The following is a 20,596-nucleotide window of genomic DNA, read 5'->3' as shown; positions in this document are numbered from 1 at the left end:
AAAGACTCTTCAGTTACCCTCTAACCAGTGACCAGTACGCACACCCCTCCGCGGACATTGAAAAACGCTTAAGGGTAATGGTTCACATCTGTCCAACTCTGTCACCTATACACTTCCATACATTGTTACATAAAACAATCCTTCTTTGGAGATGCTCCTCATGGAGCATCTCCAAACACAACTGCTTAACTCGAAGAAAATAGACTTGAAAAAACGATTAAGGCAAATGGACCACATCCATCCTGCTGGACTCTACTCTCTCATCCTCTCCCACTTACGGCTTCCTGTAGGGGAAGCTAATGGTTTGTCAAAACCGCAAATGACTCCTGAGCAGTCTCACGCCGAGGGGAAGCTCCCCTCACCCTTCCATCCTTCCCTCCCTCCCTCACCCCTCCCCCCACCCCAAACAACATAACAGTCTATGTTGGGAACCCCTCTCACGCAGCCTCTACATAGCTTACTTACATCAAAAACTATTATCTACACACCGGATTAAGTCTACACCAAACACACATACATATTCATTTACTCTTTCCACATATCCCACTCTTATCCTTGTATTTCTTACTCTACCACATAACCCACATACTCTCCTACACCCCCAACAAAATGACCTCCCATCTTTCCTGACCACATACCTTAACACCGGACGCTCACACGCGCCCGACACGCGCCAAACTTCCGGGAAAATTCCCCCCAAACCCTTTGCGACTACGACGACGCGCGCCACCTGCCCACCTGGCACCCAACAACATGACCTCCCATCTTTCCTGACCACATACCTTAACACCGGACGCTCACACACGCCCGACACGCGCAAAACTTCCGGGAAAATTCCCTCCAAACCCTTTGCGACTACGACGACGCGCTGCGACTACGACGTCGCACGCCACCTGGCACCCAACAACATGACCTCCCATCTTTCCTGACCACATACCCTAACACCGGACGCTCACACGCATCCGACACACGCCAAACTTCCGGGAAAATTCCCCCCAAACCCTTTGCGACTACGACGACGCGATCCACCTGCCCACCTGGCACTCAAGAGTGCCACCTGGGCAGGTGGCGCGCGTCGTCGTAGTCGCACTCTACTAATATCCCCTTTGTTATGTCCATTCATCCACTTGTAAGCCTCTATCATATCACCCCTAACTCTTCGCTTTCCAGTGAATGCAATTTAAGCTTTGTTAATCTTTCTTCATAGAAAAGATTTCTATTTTTGGGAATTAACTTAGTCATCCTACTCTAGACACGTTCAAGTGAATTTATATCCATTCTATAATATGGCGACCAAAACTGAACTGCATAATGTAAATGGGGCCTAACCAGAGCAAGATATAGCTGAAGAACCACACCAGGTGTCTTGTTACTAACACTTCGATTAATAAATCCCAGTGTCCTATTTGCCTTATTGCGAGCATTCATGCATTGATCCTTTTGTTTTAAATTCTTACTAATCATAACTCCCAGATCCCTGTCACAATCCGACTTCGCAATCTCAACACCATCTAGCTCGTATCTTGTAACTATCATCATTACCTAGTCTCAAAACTTTACATTTATCAGCATTAAACTGCATCTATCAATCTTTTGACCATTTCAAAACCCTATTTAGATCAACTTGAAGTGATAGTGAGTCTTCTTCCGTGTTAATTTCCCTACCTATTTTTGTATCATCTGCAAATTTGCAAATGTTGCTACTCAACATAAGAACACAAGAACAAAGGCAACTGCAGAAGGCCCACCGGCCCATACGAGGCAGCTCCTACCTACAACCACCTAATTAATTTGCCAGTTCCTTTACGACTTGGGACTTAAATCCATTTACACTTTGGGCTTCTGAGTCTTTTAGTTTGTCAATGCTCTTCCTGATTGTGTCGCGTGTAATTGGTATTTCTCTTAATTCATTCTCCTTACCTTCGACAAACATTTGTGTTGGTGATGGGATGTCATTCAAGCTTTCTTGTGTGAACACTGATGTTAGGTATTCATTGAGAGTGTTTGCCGCCCTTTTATCATACAACTTAAAATTGTTAGTCTCATCTTTTATGAGTCCTACGGAGTCAGTTCTTTGTTTGGGTTTTACTTCGTATATATTTGCCCGAAACGCTATGCGTATTAGTGGCTTTAGGTATTGTATTTTAAATTTTAAAATTTTGCCCCGAGGAGCGAGTTTATTGGCAGTACTTAGCTGTATCATTAGCAAGGTAATTAACTATAGTTTGCTGTGCTCCGTCCTTTAACAAATCCATTGACCCCTCCCCTAACCTGCCTATTTTGTGCAATAGTCGGTTTAGGATGATCCTTTCAAGCATCTTCCAAGTGCATTATATGAGACTGATAGGTCTGTAATTGCCAGGGTCATTGGGTTTCGGTATTGGGACCATTATTGCATGTTTCCATTGTGTGGGCAACACTCCACATAGGAATGACTTATTAAACAGGTGTAGTGGATTGCCAGACACTTCACACAGTGCATTGAGTATGTCGTAGGTGACGCCATCTTCACCAGGTGCTGTACTTTTACCCTTTTCATAGCCCCCTTTACTTCCTTGGCTGTAATTGGTTCCCCATACTCGTCATCACTAGATTGTGCTCTTTTTATCCTAATCCTTCTGTCATTATGTCGGAGGAGCTGTTCCCTGCTTACTTCTGCAGGGAGGGAGGAAGATGATGCTGCATCACTCCACTTGTGAATTAGTTCTTCAGCCTTACCCTGGGGGTCGTTGTGAGCCGCAGGCCAGGCTCTGCTCCCCTTAGCTACCTTAATTTTTGCCCACACTTGTCTTGCAGACATTTCTCTTCCAATAGAGCTAGTGAACTCTAGTCATTGTCTTTCCCTTTGTAACTCATCTGCAATGTATGTACCTTTACCTGAATAAAAAATCTAATATTAATCTATATGCATAGATATATGCAAATGAGAGAGTAATAGAGCGAAACCTTTAAAATACTGAACAATTTGGAGGATATTGATTCACACAATTTCTTCAAAAGGTCAGATGTAACACGAACAAGGAGCAAAGGTTTTAAGCTCAACAAGCCACAGTGTAGGAGTGACAACAAACGCTTTTTAACCCATACGATTATGATCACGGCAATAAGGTTTCAAAAACAGTAGGCATTCTTCCGAAGTCAGACACTGTACTATGTTCCTCGCCCTAACCTAGTCACTCAGTATTATTCACTAATTTATCTATGTCTTGTCTATGTCTTAAAGGTTACAAGTCAATACAATTGGTGCTTAAAATGTTAAGGATCTCTTGTGAAACACGGGTATTAATAAAAATAAATTATTATGTAAAATAAATAAAAAAAGGCCCAAGGGCCATGAAGTAACAAGAATGCAAGGCTGGCACAAGCTGGCGTAAGTAGAGAAGACGGAAGATTCTTCATATTAAAAGACCCTGCTTCTCCAAGATGGCAGTCACACCCTGCTTGCCCTGAACAATCACCATATGGAGAAGGACTGTTTACTGTGAAGGGAAGTCCACAAATGCAATGCCAGCATGAGTCAATCTTGAAGGGTAAACGATGATGGCACCCTCACAGTAACACAAATGCCGAGCAAGCCCAGTGAGGAAGACCTGTTGATGGGAAAGGAGGAAAATCATTAGTCACAACAAAATCCACATAGAAACAAAGGAGAGAAAAAACATAAAGTGGATGTCTTCTTTTTGTATAGACATAATAAATATTGCCATTTGGCTATGTATTTATATGATATATAATAGAATACAGCATAAAACAAAATAAGAGGAGTGGTAGGAGAAGAAAAGATTAGTGTTCAGTGAGAATCCACAAGGTTTTCTCTGAATACTCTAAATTTTCTTCAAGGCTGTGGGTCCCTACAATTGCACCAGAGGTGGTACACACCCCTATTATTATTTAAACAGGTGAGTTAAAATAGGTGAGTACACATACGGTGTCAGCAAACTTAGCCTTTAAACACACACACACACATGGTATCAGCAAGCTTAGCCTCCAAACACACACACACACATGGTATCAGCAAGCTTAGCCTCCAAACACACACTCACATGGTATCAGCAAACTTAGCCTCCAAACACACACACACACATGGTATCAGCAAGCTTAGCCTCCAAACACACACACACACATGGTATCAGCAAGCTTAGCCTCCAAATACACACATGGTATCAACAAGCTTAGCCTCTAAACACTGTGACGATAATCTCCTTCAAGAGAGATTGAGCCTGCTCTTTCCTCCGAACTACGTCTCAGAAACAACTAATATAGAAGATATATCCAACAAGTACAACAACAAGTTTTGCCCAGAGAGCAAAAACGTATCCATCACCGGCACACCTGCTTGCCTCTGCCACTCAAACCAGCAAACTACTTGTCCATCGCCTGCTTCTCGCTGATTGGCTGGTGCCCGTCGCACCTGCTCCACCACCCGCCACACAAGCTGATGTTTGGGCCACCGCGACCTCGGCGAGACAGAATATATCGTGCTCTCCACAAGTTAACACGTCTCATTGGTAGACTAAGCCTTGGCTTACGTGTACTAAGGGAGGTGGCAGCTTGAAGCCAATATCTCTGCATCATTATTTCCTTTGCTATAATTTACTTTGTTATTACTCACTTGTCTTAACGTAACTTTTCATTTGCCAGTGATTATTCTTATTATTTTGTTTGATTGATTTATGTTACAATTTTTATGTCCAATTTTATTCATGTTTTGCTTTTATAACGTAATTAAAATTTCACTGTTAAATTTACTAGTGTTTTGTGTGTCTTCCCATTACCTTACCACAGACGAAAGTTCCAGCTTTTTTCTTTTTTTTCTTTTGTGTGACGAGGCCATACCCCTAGCTTTTGAAACAGCCGAACACCAACGCGTTACCGTCACAACACACACACACACACAAACGGTATCAGCAAGCTTAGCCTCCAAACACACACACACACACACACACATGGTATCAGCAAGCTTAGCCTCCAAACACACACACACATGGTATCAGCAAGCTTAGCCTCCAAACACACACACACACATGGTATCAGCAAGCTTAGCCTCCAAACACACACACACATGGTATCAGCAAGCTTAGCCTCCAAACACACACACACATGGTATCAGCAAGCTTAGCCTCCAAATACACAGACACACACACACACACACAGGAATCTGTACACCAGTTGATTGACGGTTGAGAGGCGGGACCAAAGAGCCAGAGCTCAACCCCCGCAAGCACAATTAGGTGAGTACACAGGGAGGGGCCTCGTAGCCTGGTGGATAGCGCGCAGGACTCGTAATTCTGTGGCGCGGGTTCGATTCCCGCACGAGGCAGAAACAAATGGGCAAAGTTTCTTTCACCCTAAGTGCCCCTGTTACCTATCAGTAAATAGGTACCTGGGAGTTAGTCAGCTGTCACGGGCTGCTTCCTGGGGTGTGTGTGTGTGTGGTGTGGAGAAAAAAAGAAAAAAAAAGAAAAAAAAGAAAAGTAGTTTGTAAACAGTTGATTGACAGTTGAGAGGCGGGCCGAAAGAGCAAAGCTCAACCCCCGCAAAAGCACAACTAGTAAACACACACACACATGGTATCAGCAAGCTTAGCCTCCAAACACACACACACATGGTATCAGCAAGCTTAGCCTCCAAACACACACACATATGGTATCACCAAGCTTAGCCTCCAAACACACACACACACATGGTATCAGCAAGCTTAGCCTCCAAATACACACATGGTATCAGCAAGCTTAGCCTCTAAACACACACACACACACACACAAACGGTATCAGCAAGCTTAGCCTCCAAACACACACACACACACATGGTATCAGCAAGCTTAGCCTCCAAACACACACACACACACACACATGGTATCAGCAAGCTTAGCCTCCAAACACACACACACATGGTATCAGCAAGCTTAGCCTCTAAACACACACACACACACAAACGGTATCAGCAAGCTTAGCCTCTAAACACACACACACAAATGGTATCAGCAAGCTTAGCCTCCAAACACACACACACACACACACACACACACACGGTATCAGCAAGCTTAGCCTCCAAACACACACACATGGTATCAGCAAGCTTAGCCTCCAAACACACACACATGGTATCAGCAAGCTTAGCCTCCAAACACACACACATGGTATCAGCAAGCTTAGCCTCCAAACACACACACATGGTATCAGCAAGCTTAGCCTCCAAACACACACACACAGAAAATGGGGACATTGAAACAGTTGATAAACTTGATTTCAAGAGAGAGAGATGTCACTATGGGGAACTTCAAAATTTTTTTAATAAGTAATTAGGCAGACTTGTTGCTAGACAGGGAAGTAAATTAAATGTATGCCAAATTTTGCAAAATATACAATGAAGGCACACAAACATTCATACCAAAACAGAGATGCAGGGCCAGAAAACAGGATTGGTTCAACAGAAATTGAGAGAGGGCCACAGACCAAAAGACACAAAAATGGAATGAAAGACATTGAAAAACTACAAGCAGATGTCAACAAAGTTTTCGATTGGGCAGCAGAAAATAACATGATGTTTAACAGTGATAAATTTCAGGTATGGCAAAAATGAGGATCTGAAACATAATACAGGGTACAAAACACAATCGAATCTTCCCATAGTAGAAAAACAGCATATCAAGGATTTGGGAATAATGATGTCCGACGATCTAATGTTTAGGGAGCATAACCAAGCAAATATTGCGTCGGCCAGAAAAATGATCGGATGGATTATGAGAACTTTCAAATCCAGGGATCCCATCACAATGGTTGTACTCTTCAAGTCACTTATGTTGACCCGTCTCGAGTACTGCTCAGTATTCACTTCCCCCTTCAGAGCAGGAGAGATTGCTGAAATAGAGGGAATACAGAGAACATATACGGCACGCATAGACGAGATAAAACACCTAAATTATTGGGATCGTCTCAAAGCTCTCCAAATGTACTCTCTAGAAAGGAGACGAGAGAGATACCAAATAATATACACATGGAAGATATTGGAGGGCCAGGTCCCAAATCTACACAGTAAAATAACAACATACTGGAGTGAACGATATGGAAAAAAATGCAAGATTGAACCAGTGAAGAGCAGAGGTGCCACAGGCACAATCAGAGAGCACTGTATGAACATCAGAGGTCCGCGGTTGTTCAACGTCCTCCCAGCGACTATAAGAAATATTGCCGGAACAACCGTGGACATCTTCAGGAGAAAACTGGACTGTTTTCTAAGAGAAGTTCCGGAGCAGCCGGGATGTGGTGGGTATGTGGGCCTGCGGGCCGCTCCAAGCAACAGCCTGGTGGACCAAACTCTCACAAGTCGAGCCTGGCCTCGGGCCGGGCTTGGGGAGTAGAAGAGCAGAACCCCATCAAGCAGGTATCAATATAGAAAGAAGCCAAACCCTCAATCATACCAGCGATACAAAGATGCGATAAACAACTATACAGCAGTAAGGGAAGAGGCAGAAAGAAATTTTTAAAAAGGGATAATGGATAAATGTAAAACAGAACTGGGCCTATTCTACAAATTCATAAACAACAAATTGCAGGTAAAGGATAATATCCAGAGGTTGAAAATAGGAAACAGATTCACAGAAAATGATAATGCAATGTGTGAAACATTAAACCAAAAGTTCCAAAGTGTGTTTATACAAAATGAAATCTTAAGAGAACCAGACACAATAAGAATTTCTGAGAACATCATAGAGCGTATAGAGGTGTCTAGAGATGAAGTGGAAAATATGCTAAAGGAGCTAAGTAAGAACAAAGCAGTTGGTCCAGATGGAGTTTCACCATGGGTTCTGAGAGAATGTGCATCTGAGCTCAGCCTTCCACTTCACCTGATCTTTCAGGCATCCCTGTGTACAGGAGTCATAGCAAACATGTGGAAAAAGGCTAACATAGTTCCAATCTACAAAAGTGGCAACAGGGAAGACCCCACCTCTCTCAGTTATAGACCTGAATCATTGACAAGTGTAACCGTGAAAAGATTGAAAAAAAATAATAAAAACTAAATGGGTAGAACACCTGGAGAGAAATTATATAATATCACACAGACAGTATTGTTTTTGATCTGGAAGATCCTGTGTATCGAATTTACTCAGTTTCTATGATTGAGCCACAGAGATTTTGAAGGAAAAAGGTAGTTGGGTTGACTGCATCTATTTAGACATAAAAAAGGCTTTCGACAGAGTTCCACATAAGAGGTTGTTCTGGAAACTAGAAAATTTTGGATGGGTGACAGGTAAGCTTCTAACATGGATGAAAAATTTTCTGACTGATAGAAAAATGAGGGCAGTAATCAGAGGCAATCGGACTGGAGAAGTGTCACAAGTGGAGTACCACAGTACATGCACCAGAAATGTTCATTGTCTACATAAATGATCTACCAGTTGGAATACAGAATTATATAAACATGTTTGCTGATGATGCTAAGATAATGGGATGGATAAGAAATTTAGATGATTGTCATGCCCTTCAAGAAGACCTGGACAAAATAAGTATATGGAGCACCACTTGGCAAATGAAATTTAATGTGAATAAATGCCATGTTATGGAATGTGGAATAGAACATAGATCCCACACAACCTACAAATTATGTGAGAAATCTTTATATAATTCTGATAAAAGAAAGAGGTCTAGGGTTGATTCTAGATAGAAAACTATCACTTGAGGCCCACATAAAGAACGTTGTGTGAGGAGCCTATGCCACGCTTTCTAACTTCAGAATTTCGTTTAAATACATGGATGGCGAAATACTAAAGAAATTGTTCACGAGTTTTGTTCGGCCAAGGCTAGAATATGCAGCGGTTGTGTGGTGCCCATATCTTAAGAAGCACATCAACAAACTGGAAAAGGTGCAAAGACATGCTACTAAGTGGCTCCCAGAACTAAAGGGCAAGAGCTATGTGGAGAGGTCAGAGGCATTAAATATGCCAAAACTAGAAGACAACAAAAAGAGGTGATAAAATCACTATGTACAAAATAGTAACAGGAATTGATAAAATCGATAGGGAAGATTTCCCGAGACCTGGAACTTCAAGAACAAAAGGTCATAGATTTAAACTAACTAAACAAAGATGCCAAAGAAATATACAAAAATTTCCTTTCGCATACAGAGTGGTACACGGTTGGAACAAGTTAAGTGAGAAGGTGGTGGCGGCCAAGACCGTCAGTAGTTTCAAAGCATTATGTGACAAAGAGTGCTGGGTAGACGGGACACCACGAGCGTAGCTCTAATCCTGTAACTACACTTAGGTAATTACATATGGTGTCAGCAAGCTTACCGTCGAAACACACACAAACAGCCTGCCTATTTTTCAAGGCCTTCTCTGAGTACTCTCTATTTTCTTCTCTGAGGCTATGGGTTCCTAATCTTGCACCAGAGGTGGTACAACTTTTAAGTTTTTAACTACTGCACTGAGCACCTGATTTTGGCAAAGACTTCTTAGTGCAATTGTCAAGGACATAGTTCTGGTATGTTTTTATTTATAAATATTCAGGTATAGTTAATGTCAAAATGTTTAAAAACTCAACAATTTATATTTCAAAACAAAAAAAGTAATGAAAACATTACAAAACTTTAAAATATAGCCTAATTAATTAATTAATAAAATAGCACAACTCTCAGAATGTCTAAAGGTTCTTTGAGCAATGAAGAAGTTAATTTTATATATATAATATTATATATATAATATATATTTACCTGTGACTTCTGCTTAGCAAAAATTTGATCTCTGTGAAAATTGGTCTCGTCATTGCTAGGAGATATTTTAAGACCATGATTTGCTGTGGATGGCACTGTAGTCTTCAAGTCATCAATCTAAAAATAGAGGTAATCTTTTAAAATGTAAATTTTGTATAAAAAAAATGCAAAAAAAAATTGCAAGAATAATATGAAGTTATTATACAATTTTTTTTTTAACATCATATATTTAAATATTTGTGAGACATTATTAAGAAATGTATGAAGTACAGATTCTCTAAGACCTGATATGTATCTGCTTATGTTCCACCACATTACATTCAGGGCTGAAGAGAAAACAGCCAGTAAGGTAATGATCACTTAGGATGGACTGGGATGCTACATGTAGGTTGGGGCTAAGCTGCGTGAGGCTAGGATGCCCAGCCTGCCTTGTCTAGGCTGGGCTGGGCTAGGCAACACTAGGAAGGAGTTAACAAATCTCTGGAGTGCCTTACTTTTCCTGATATCCTTAAAAAAGCAGGAATGATGCCATTTTATAAAGGAGGTGAGACAGCGGAAATAAACAATTAAAGAAAAATATCAAATCTACTTATACTTTCAAAAATATTTGATTTTTTTTTACAAACATCTCTTCCTACTTTGTAAAAATCAACATGAATACAAACACACACACACATCCCTAGGAAGCAGCCCATAGCAGCTGTCTAACTCCCAGGTACTTATTTACTGTTAGGTGAACCAGATATAGAGAATAACCACAAAATGCTATCTTTATAATAACTATCTTGTAAAGCCACTAGTACACGCAGCATTTCAGGCAGGATATATAAAATAAATATATATATATATATATATATATATATATATATATATATATATATATATATATATATATATATATATTTATATATATATATATATATGTTGTACCTAGTAGCCAGAACGCACTTCTCAGCCTACTATGCAAGGCCCTTTTTGCCTAATTAGCCAAGTTTTCATGAATTAATATATTTTCTCAATTGTTTTTCTTATGAAATGATAAAGCTACCGATTTCATTATGTATGAGGTCAATTTCTTTTTATTGGAGTTAAAATTAACGTAGATATATGACCGAACGTAACCAACCCTACCTAACCTAACCTAACCTATCTTTATAGGTTAGGTTAGGTTAGGTGGCCGAAAAAGTTAGGTTAGGTTAGGTTAGGTAGGTTAGGTAGTCGAAAAACAATTAATTCATGAAAACTTGGCTTATTAGGCAAATCGGGCCTTGCATAGTAGGCTGAGAAGTGCGTTCTGGCTATTAGGTACGACATATATATATATATATATATATATATATATATATATATATATATATATATATATATATATATATATATATATATATATATATATATATATATATATATATATATACATATATATATATGCGAACAAGCCTGAATGGTCCCCAGGACAATATGCAACTGAAAACTCACACCCCAGAAGTGACTCGAACCCATACTCCCAGAAGCAACGCAACTGGTATGTACAAGATGCCTTAATCCACTTGACCATCACGACCGGACATAATGAGGTGATAGCCGAGGCTATTTGAACCATTTATTATTTTTTATTTGTTAAAAATAATTTTTTTTTTACATATATATATATATATATATATATATATATATATATATATATATATATATATATATATATATGACAATGTCAGACCACGGAGGAAAATGAAACAGGAATTTCCTTAAGTACTTTCGTATATTAAATACATCTTCAGAAGGATTCCTTCTGAAGATGTATTTAATATACGAAAGTACTTAAGGAAATTCCTGTTTCATTTTCCTCCATGGTCTGACATTGTCACATTCCTAATCACGTGTTTATTTTCGTGACATACACACACACACACATATATATATATATATATATATATATATATATATATATATATATATATATATATATATATATATATATATATATATATATATATATATAAATATATATATATATATATATATATATATTAGTATATTTTGGTAGCAGTCTTTCCTGTAGACATATATTATTAAATATGACCGAAAAAGTAAGATTAATAATTCTAACACGAATTTTCTCAATCTTTCATACATTTCTTTTCACTGTTGGAGGTAATTCAAAAATCAATTCTCCAAAATTCATTTTTATTTCTAGTCTGACGCGACACGAGCGCGTTTCGTAAAACTTATTACATTTTCAAAGACTTTAGTTTACAAATACACAACTGAATAGAACTTAAACATCTCCGATTTTGTTTATATCTACATTTGAGTGAGGTGGATGGGGTGAGGTGGCATTAATAGGGTATTAATTTCATCAACACAAGACAGAACAAGAGGTGGCATTAATAGGGTATTAATTTCATCAGCACAAGACAGAACACGAAACAATGGGGATTGAAATGGAAGTGATTGTAGAAAGCCTATTGGTCCATATTTCTTGATGCTTCTATATTGGAGCGGAGTCTTGAGGTGGGTAGAATATAGATGTGCATTAATTGGCTGTTGATTGCTGGTGTTGACTTCTTAATGTGTAGTGCCTCGCAAACGTCAAGCCGCCTGCTATCGCTGTATCTATCGATGATTTCTGTGTTGTTTACTAGGATTTCTCTGGCGATGGTTTGGTTGTGGGAACAGATTATATGTTCCTTAATGGAGCCCTGTTGTTTATGCATCGTTAAACGCCTAGAAAGAGATGTTGTTGTCTTGCCTATATACTGGGTTTTTTGGAGCTTACAGTCCCCAAGTGGGCATTTGAAGGCATAGACGACGTTGGTCTCTTTTAAAGCGTTCTGCTCTGTGTCTGGAGAGTTTCTCATGAGTAGGCTGGCCGTTTTTCTGGTTTTATAGTAAATCGTCAGTTGTATCCTCTGATTTTTGTCTGTAGGGATAACGTTTCTATTAACAACATCTTTCAGGACTCTTTCCTCTGTTTTATGAGCTGTGGAAAAGAAGTTCCTGTAAAATAGTCTAATAGGGGGTATAGGTATTGTGTTAGTTGTCTCTTCAGAGGTTGCATGGCGTTTCACTTTCCTTTTTATGATGTCTTCGACGAAACCATTGGAGAAGCTGTTGTTGACTAGGACCTGCCTTACCCTACAGAGTTCTTCGTCGACTTGCTTCCATTCTGAGCTGTGGCTTAGAGCACGGTCGACATATGCGTTAACAACACTCCTCTTGTACCTGTCTGGGCAGTCGCTGTTGGCATTTAGGCACATTCCTATGTTCGTTTCCTTAGTGTAGACTGCAGTGTGGAAACCTCCGCTCTTTTCCATGACTGTTACATCTATAAAGGGCAGCTTCCCATCCTTTTCCATCTCGTAAGTGAAACGCAGCACAGAACTCTGCTCAAATGTCTCCTTCAGCTCCTGCAGATGTCTGACATCAGGTACCTGTGTAAAAATGTCGTCAACATACCTGCAGTATATGGCCGGTTTCAAGTTCATGTCGACTAAGACTTTTTGCTCGATGGTACCCATGTAGAAGTTTGCAAACAGGACACCTAGGGGAGAACCCATGGCGACCCCATCTACTTGCTTATACATGTGCCCATCCGGGCTCAAGAAGGGTGCCTCTTTAGTACAAGCTTGGAGTAGTTTCCTTAGAATATTTTCGGGTATGTCAAGAGGAGTACAGGCTGGATCACGATACACTCTGTCGGCTATCATCCCGATTGTATCGTCCACAGGTACGTTGGTAAACAGCGATTCTACGTCCAACGAGGCTCTTATCCCTGTGGCCCGTGTGCCCCGCAGTAAGTCAACAAATTCCTTTGGAGACTTCAGGCTGAAGGCGCAAGGAACATAAGGAGTCAGCAGGCCGTTGAGTCGCTTTGCCAGTCTGTACGTGGGTGTGGGTATCTGGCTAATGATTGGCCGAAGTGGGTTTCCAGGCTTGTGTGTCTTGACATTTCCATACGCATATTGTGACGGTGTTCCCCCCCTTATAATTCTCCCATGCCTGTAGTAAGAGTCATGTTCACTTTTCCCAAGCGTTCTCTACGTAGCAGGCTTAAATTTGATATATGGGAGAGAGGGAAGTGTTCTCGGAGAGCCGAGAAATTTGTGAAATAGTAATATTTTGGCCTCTGGTATAGGCCCTTTAGGAAGCCAAGATGGCGCTGGCCTTCCTGATTCCCCGCCAAAACCGTGTGATGTCAGTGGCACCGGATTGGTCACCGACAGCAGTGTGGCACCGAGAGAAAATGAAAACTTCCGGTAGCGAAAGTGACGTCACGAAGGAAGGGGGTCCAGGCCGCACGCTGCGCTGGCGCCAGCAGTCAGACACGACACGTCAAAGAGGTCAGACGTGCGACGATAGGTCCTGTCAGTTTGACAGTTGTTTCCCACTCCCGTGGATTTACGCGTCACCTGAAGTCTGCCAGTACTCTGAGAGGTCTTCCCTAGTTCATGTGTTGAACCAGAGAGGGAATTGACGGTTATTTGAGCAACAAGTGCTCCAGTCAGGTACTGTGCAAGAAGCAGTGAAGCCGTGCAGTGACGTATGTGACGTCTGTGGCAGTTCACCAGTTCGTGACAGCGTAGTGGCTGACAGAGCCACTGGGTAGCTGAGGAAGGAGAGGACTATTTGGGAATCCGGACGACTGCAGCTGAGACGTAGGCGGCAGCCGTTGCTGGGAGAAGACGACGGCCAGGAGACCGACTCCAACCCTTCAAGAAGTCAAGAAGGAGGACGGACCTGCAGAAGAAGAAGGCACGGAGACGACGCGCTAAACGGTGGGACGACGAGAGGTTCCGGTAGGACACGACGACGTGTGTGTGGGGGCGTTCCCGACACGAGGACCAGGAGCTACATCTCGACTCTCATCGGAGGATAGGTTGAAGTAGGTGTTTCTAGTTCCCTCCCCATTTCCCTTTAGTTAGCTATATTATTCGGCTATATTATCTAGCCTGAGGATTTTATATGTCGTGAGCAAGTCTCACCCGTGTCACAGTGAGGCACCAGTTTGCCGTGTAGTACTATCAAGAGTACTTATAATACTTATGTTGATAATTGGTGTGTACAGGCACCAGGAACAAGTGATAAATTTACTGTGTTGTGTATATCTTTCTAGAGATTTTGATGTGAACATATAGTGATAAATTATATATAATATTATGCCAGTATTTGGAAGTTAGGCTATGTGCCCAGAAACTATTTATTTTCCATGTATTGATGTTTGATGTATATACATTATATATGTCTATGTTCAAGCAGTGACTAATCATTTGTGAGTACAGTGAATTATTGCGTTATCGCCCACGAGAGAAAGTACTGAAAACTCCAGTGTTAATATTTCATAATATATCGTTGAATGAAGGGCAGTGAAAACCATTACAGTGAGTCATTGTAGCATTGATTGTAGAAACGACTGTTTGAGCCCGAGTATAGTGTAACTAAGTAATACGTGCTATTGTGCCAATATCGAGTGTGTGAGTTTCTAATAATATTGGAGAACTTAAAGAAACAGCGTGCGTGAATCTAGAAACAAGCAATAAGCTTTCGAGCGGGGTCCAGGCGATCAGCTGTTCTTGACACTTGACGAGGAGGGGAGGTGTTGCCACTTAGTGAGTGCATACTATTCGTGGAAACTACCGGCCGCAGCCAGGATCAGTTGATTTATTTATTATTGTTTGGCCTTGTGACATCTTTCGTGCATTTTAAGTAAAATACAAAACTATCTTTGTGTTCATATCATTCCCTCCATTGATCTTGTGGCTATATTATACTGGAAAGCAAATAGTGATAAAAGTAAGTACCTGCCTGATTCCCAATCTTTTGAGTGTGACCTTGCCAAGGCTACCACTAATTCAACCAGTCCACTGAGGTGTTACTGGCCACCTAAAACTCCAGTTGGCGACCTTGTGGTTAACCGTAGAGCCCGATTGTTGGGGAGGGCACATGACAGTCAAGTGAACGAGTCGTGTTCCCACTCCTTCTCAATCAGAGGCCGTTGAGATTGAATGGGAGATTCTCCTGGCGTGCAGTGGCACCATGAGGATCGAGTGAAGACCCGCAGAGCTACGGTGAGTGACCTTGAGCATAACTATTGCTCACCCCAGAGTAAGAATAGAGTAGAGAAACCCCAACAATATCCAGGTTTATATTCCCCAATGATCTTTGGCAGGTGGAGTCCGGATTTCTTGGCGTTCACAGTTTCGATCAGTTTGTTGACCTTTGCTTTCAATTCGGCTGTAGTGTCCTTCGTTACCCTTTGGAACTTAGTTTGGTCAGAGAGTATGAGGTTCATTTTCGCCAGATATTCGTCTTTTTTAAGAATGACATATATTGGCGACTTGTCACCTCTCCTGACAACTATCTCCTTGTTCTCACGAAGGCTTTTAGCTGCCGCTTTGAGCTCGGGGGACAGTATGGTGCTTCTGTAATTGCCTCGATTCTTTCCTCCTTCTGCAATAAGTTCTGCTTGTAAGGTATCTTTGGTAGTGACCTTCTTTTGTGTCTCGAGGTCGAATATGTCGTCCAACAGAATTTCCAACTCTACTTTCCGGGCCATCTCACTCGGTCTGGACATAACGTGACAGTTTATGCCCAGATTTAGGAGAGTGACTTGGTCCTCAGTGAGGTTAATTCCTGCAAGGGTCAGGAAACCATCTCTTGGTCGTGGAATTGCCATAGGTCCTCCATATAATGTTGTAAGTTTCTTGATAATCCTTGTTTCAGTGCTGAGGTGATGTCGGTCTGTGAGGATGTCGAGGTGTTGTTCAATGCGGGTATGGATACTTTCGTCGATGTTGCAATTTCTCCACTCGTTTGTAGCATGAAGTAGTTGCGTTTTGTTGTCTTTGATTTCATTCTCTGCCTTGTATATCTAATCACGAATCAGATCCTGGCGATATTTTATCTTGAAGGCTTGATTCCTTGCTGCTGGGTCGTGCGCTTTAATATTAGTATATTTTGGTAGCAGTCTTTCCTGTAGACATATATTATTAAATATGACCGAAAAAGTAAGATTAATAATTCTAACACGAATTTTCTCAATCTTTCGTACATTTCTTTTCACTGTTGGAGATAATTCAAAAATCAATTCTCCAAAATTCATTTTTATTTCTAGTCTGACGCGACATGAGCGCGTTTCGTAAAACTTATTACATTTTCAAAGACTTTAGTTTACAAATACACAACTGAATAGAACTTAAACATCTCCGATTTTGTTTATATCTACATTTGAGTGAGGTGGATGGGGTGAGGTGGCATTAATAGGGTATTAATTTTTTTTTTTTTTTTTTTTTTTTTGAGATATATACAAGAGTTGTTACATTCTTGTACAGCCACTAGTACGCGTAGCGTTTCGGGCAGGTCCCTGGAATACGATCCCCTGCCGCGAAGAATCGTTTTAGAATTTAGAAGAATTTCATCAACACAAGACAGAACAAGAGGTGGCATTAATAGGGTATTAATTTCATCAACACAAGACAGAACACGAAACAATGGGTATTGAAATGGAAGTGATTGTAGAAAGCCTATTGGTCCATATTTCTTGATGCTTCTATATTGGAGCGGAGTCTTGAGGTGGGTAGAATATAGTTGTGCATTAATTGGCTGTTGATTGCTGGTGTTGACTTCTTAATGTGTAGTGCCTCGCAAACGTCAAGCCGCCTGCTATCGCTGTATCTATCGATGATTTCTGTGTTGTTTACTAGGATTTCTCTGGCGATGGTTTGGTTGTGGGAAGAGATTATATGTTCCTTAATGGAGCCCTGTTGTTTATGCATCGTTAAACGCCTAGAAAGAGATGTTGTTGTCTTGCCTATATACTGGGTCTTGCCTATATACGCAACACTTGACGCGCTCAAGTGTTGCGTCAGACTAGAAATAAAAATGAATTTTGGAGAATTGATTTTTGAATTACCTCCAACAGTGAAAAGAAATGTACGAAAGATTGAGAAAATTCGTGTTAGAATTATTAATCTTACTTTTTCGGTCATATTTAATAATATATGTCTACAGGAAAGACTGCTACCAAAATATACTAATATATATATATATATATAGATATATATATATATATATATATATATATATATATATATATATATATATATATATATATGGAACCCTCAACCCTATAAGTGGAGGGTTTCTACAAACTCAACCTGAGGTGGTACCCTCTATATGTTAATGAAAAGGCAAGGCTATGCTAAATCTAGGCAGGGATTGGCTTGGCTAAGCTGGTCAGGGCTTGGCTAGGGTAGGAAGGACTGGTCATGTTTAAAAGCAAGGCAGGGTTAGGCTAGGCAAGACTAGGTAAGGGTATACTGGGATAGGCTTGGCTACGGTAGGCTAGGAAGAGGTAAACTAGGATAAGCAAGGCTGTGCAAGCACTATGCACAGCTAGAATGAACTATGCTAAGATGGTTTAAGCTGGGCTAGGTTAGGATAAGCTGAGTCATGCAGGGCCCCGATTGACCAGTGGAATCTAATGGTCTAACCTTCTAGCTAGTTTGCTGACCTAAGAGTGTAAATGCCTAGCCCCTAACCTGAGATATATACAAGAGTTGTTACATTCTTGTACAGCCACTAGTACGCATAGCGTTTCGGGCAGGTCCCTGGAATACGATCCCCGCCTCGAAGAATCGTTTTTTCATCCAAGTACACATTTTACTGTTGCGTTAAACAGAGGCTACAGTTAAGGAATTGCGCCCAGTAAATCCTCCCCGGCCAGGATACGAACCCATGACATAGCGCTCGCGGAACACCAGGCGAGTGTCCTACCACTACACCACCTGCTGCAATATTATTATAAAAGAAATATTACTTATTATAATCGTAAATACTAAATACCTGTTGTGTTGATTTAGGGGCGACGACGATCGTGGGATCGGATGCGAGCCACAGGTGGCCTACACCATGCTTTCTAAGGCGTCCCTCTCATAACAAAAACAAATCCGTGCATTCATACAAAAACAGAGACCCCGTGGTTATTCGAATACTTGCAATTCTTTTACTTAAAATAATAACAATTAGATTAATAATAATTAACATAATTTTTACTCAAGATTCATAAAAATCATTAATACTATTTTAAAAGAAAATTTATAAGACATCTAAAAACAGATATACAGACTTTGTGTGATATTTATTTCAACATTATATATTAATAGAATGTTGTAACTATTATTTTTATATATTAGGTAGTTTCCAGCTACGTATATCGCATATAAACGTTGCAAAAAGATTTTAGACTGAATTAACACATTATACATATATGGAGTAATTAACAACAAAACAATCTTTATTTTCATTGCAGAACATATATCAGAGCATACTAGTGACTCATACATTTAAAATAGTGTGATTTTTAAACAATTCGGTTGTAAACCCGCAGAACCGCCTACCCGCCAAAGACGTAACATAAGAAATGGTATATAATTCATTATTTTAAAATACATATATAATCATTAATAATTTTCGGCAGCTATCGAGGTTCTCCATAGGTAAATTCCTGTACTCTAACAAGATGCTACTTGCTGTTTAGCTGTTTAAATTCTTGGAAAATTGAAATGACCAGCGACATAAAATATAACAATGAAATAGTAGCTGGTAACTGTAGGTGAACGAAAAATTAAATTCCAAATTGATTAGATGTTTTTCTAAATATAAAGATCGACCTGAAGGAATTTTATGAATTATGGACTAATTAAACAAAAAAATAGGTAATTTTACTTGAAGAACAGATACCAGAGAATAGTTAGTGAGTACATTTATATTGTATAATGGGAGAAAGCCCCTGGTAGCCGCGAATTAAAATAACTACCTACATTAATTGATAACTAGGAAATAGTATCTGGAAACTTTATCTGAACGAAAACACAATACCAATTTGTTTAGATGTTTTTCTTCATATAAAGATCAACAGTAAGGAATCTTATTCATTATGGACAAATTAACAAAAAAAAACGATAATTTTCATTGAGGACCATGGATTAGAGCATACTTAGTCACTTATATATTAAAAGTATTGTGTATTTTGAACCATTGAGGTTGTAAACAAACAGAACGGCCTACCCGAAAAGTCGTAACATAAAATGTTGCATATGTTTGCTAATTTATTATTTGATAAATGATTATTATTAATTTACGACAACTATAGAGGTTTCCCATTAGTTAAATTACTGTAGTCTGACTAAATGCTACTACAAAACATATATAAATCCTGGGAAAGTCACAATGACCAGCGACATTAAAGCATAGAGGGTTAAATAGTAACAGGCAACTGTCGGCGAACGAAAAATTCATTTCCAAATTTATTAGATGTTTTCCTAAATATAAAGATCAATAGGCTGGAATTTTCTGGATTATGGCCCAATTAAGGCAAAAATATATATATTTTTACTTGAAGAACAAATATCAGAGCATAGTCAGTGAGTTATAGAATAATAAGAGTGTGGTATTTCATTGTATAACAAGAGATAGTCCATGGAAGCGATAATAGACGTAGTTTTACACAAAATAACGTCCAAAAACAGCCGTAGAGTCAAACGGCAAATGTTGACGTTCTTTTTAAGAGGACAGGTTGAATCAGGAGCCGGCAGGCTGGGAAGGGTAGTTGGCTGGTTGATGACGAGCCGGCGTGGAGGGAGTGTGGAGTAGGGGGTGAGTCTTGGGTACGTTTGCCTCTTGGTCAAAACGTTTTGTGCTACTGGTAGACGTATCTTGAAAGTAGCATCTTATTCTTGTATAATATACGTAACTTGATGTCAAGAAGAGCAGACTCAATCTCTCTTGAAAGAGATTATCGTCACAACTCTCCCCTGAAGCCTGCGCTTACGGGTAAAGTTACGTCTTCAGGTGGTAGAGTGGTAGGTGGAGCTTTCTCTGCCTCAT

At 40.0% G+C, this 20,596-nt stretch overlaps 1 long non-coding RNA gene across 1 annotated transcript; it reads right to left on the bottom strand.

Moving 5' to 3' along the window:
* Positions 1 to 3,299: 3,299 nt before the first annotated feature.
* LOC138353492 (uncharacterized) lies at positions 3,300 to 18,668 on the bottom strand. The gene is made up of 3 exons (XR_011223177.1): positions 18,554 to 18,668; positions 9,713 to 9,829; positions 3,300 to 3,590 (listed from the first exon to the last, which is right to left on the bottom strand). It is a non-coding gene; the product is annotated as an uncharacterized lncRNA (long non-coding RNA).
* Between the last annotated feature and the right edge of the window lie 1,928 nt (positions 18,669 to 20,596).

The sequence above is a fragment of the Procambarus clarkii genome, chromosome 58 (genome assembly GCF_040958095.1).
Source record: "Procambarus clarkii isolate CNS0578487 chromosome 58, FALCON_Pclarkii_2.0, whole genome shotgun sequence".
NCBI classification, from domain to species: domain Eukaryota; kingdom Metazoa; phylum Arthropoda; class Malacostraca; order Decapoda; family Cambaridae; genus Procambarus; species Procambarus clarkii.
This window is presented reverse-complemented; position numbering and strand designations above follow the sequence as displayed.